The following is a 1,486-nucleotide window of genomic DNA, read 5'->3' on the forward strand; positions in this document are numbered from 1 at the left end:
GCGGGGACCTAGTATTCCTGGTCACATTGGCATCAATGTATTCTAACAGTGCTTCTCAAGTTCACTTGATAGACACCAACTAATTTAGATGGGTTGATGTAATTTTATTGGCTTGTTGTTAGATCTCTCTTAAGGTTTTAACAAATGGGCAGCTGCAATATGAAGGAGGGCAGGAAAACGTGAGAAGTCTTGAAATCAGAAGATGCGAAATTTCCAATTACTCTGCTTTTAAGGGTCTTATTTTGAGGTGCTCCAGTGGCACACTGGGTTACATGTTGGGCTGCTAACTTCAGGGTAAGTAGTTCAAATCCCTAAGTTTCTCCCAGGGAGGGAAGTTTACAGCTCAGAAACACAATGAATAAGTTCTACTCAGCCCTACAGAGTTGCTATGAGTTGTAGTGGGCTTGAAAATTTTTTTTCATCTTGTTATTTCAAATTTTCTAGGAACAAAATCACTTGAAGACAAAATGCTGCTAAGCTTTCCATAGATTATGTGTGTTTTAAGAAAGACTAAGATTGGCAACTCAGAATTCAAACTCAGTGATCTTACTGACACTGCATACAAGATCTAAAGACTTTGGAGAAGTCATCATTGGTCCATCAATCTATAGAATTCGTGGATGAAACAACCTTTAAATGCTATATAATGTAGTAGTCTTTAATGTTCAACACGGGTTCTAACTGAAAGACAATTCTGACCACATTGGATAGTTTGCATCAGTAAGAAAGTTTATTGAAATTTATCAATAAATGAGAATAGAAAGTTTTTCTTTTTCTTTCCATTAAAGGACACTTTCTGGTAAAGTGAAAAGAAGAAATACAGAAACCACGAACCACCTTTGAGACCCTTGTTTTCAAGGAGCGAACCGTTTCCACAGACCAGGAAGATTGAAGCACTTTTCTCAGAGCTGTTGTTTCCAGGCACTGATGTAGAATGGTCTGTAGGACGGGAGAGTTTCGTCTCGATGTGACTTAATAGAACTGTTTCTTAGTTTCTGATTCAACCATAGACGAAAGGACTCTACCATCGGGTGACACCTCTTCAATAATTGTCTTGATCACTCTGGTCTTGTTAGTATCTGTACATGAACAATGAAAAATAAGTGGAAGTGTAGACCGAACAATTTGTGTAAGTCTTTGCTAATGAGCAACGACACACCTACAAAGCACCCCCCCGCCAAACACACACCTTAAATTAATAAAGAAAGAAAACGCAACTTCTGGTTAGGCTGCTTTAAAAACAACAAAAAATCAGGGAACGTTTAAGGCACAGCATTTTTAGACCATGCCATTGGAACCTCTGTGAAATTCTGTACACTTTACGAACAGTTCTAGAACCGAAGCAGCCTCAGACTCATCACCGAAAGTTAAAACGGATTCTGATTACCCCAGCTAGTTTCAGCTGACCTGGGTCCTTTGGAAGAGTTTTCGCCGCCAGCCCCGGAAGAGGAAGTCTTGTGGCCTCCACTTCCGCCCTGGCCGCCGC

At 40.2% G+C, this 1,486-nt stretch overlaps 1 long non-coding RNA gene across 1 annotated transcript; it reads right to left on the bottom strand.

The window, feature by feature from the left end:
- Positions 1-708: 708 nt before the first annotated feature.
- On the bottom strand, positions 709-1,475 carry LOC123522730. The gene is made up of 2 exons (XR_006680949.1): positions 1,388-1,475; positions 709-1,079 (listed from the first exon to the last, which is right to left on the bottom strand). It is a non-coding gene; the product is annotated as an uncharacterized LOC123522730 (long non-coding RNA).
- Positions 1,476-1,486: the final 11 nt, after the last annotated feature.

The sequence above is a fragment of the Echinops telfairi genome, unplaced genomic scaffold, assembly GCF_000313985.2.
Source record: "Echinops telfairi isolate 266 unplaced genomic scaffold, ASM31398v2 ScPeMD7_7458;HRSCAF=8496, whole genome shotgun sequence".
Lineage (NCBI taxonomy): Eukaryota > Metazoa > Chordata > Mammalia > Afrosoricida > Tenrecidae > Echinops > Echinops telfairi.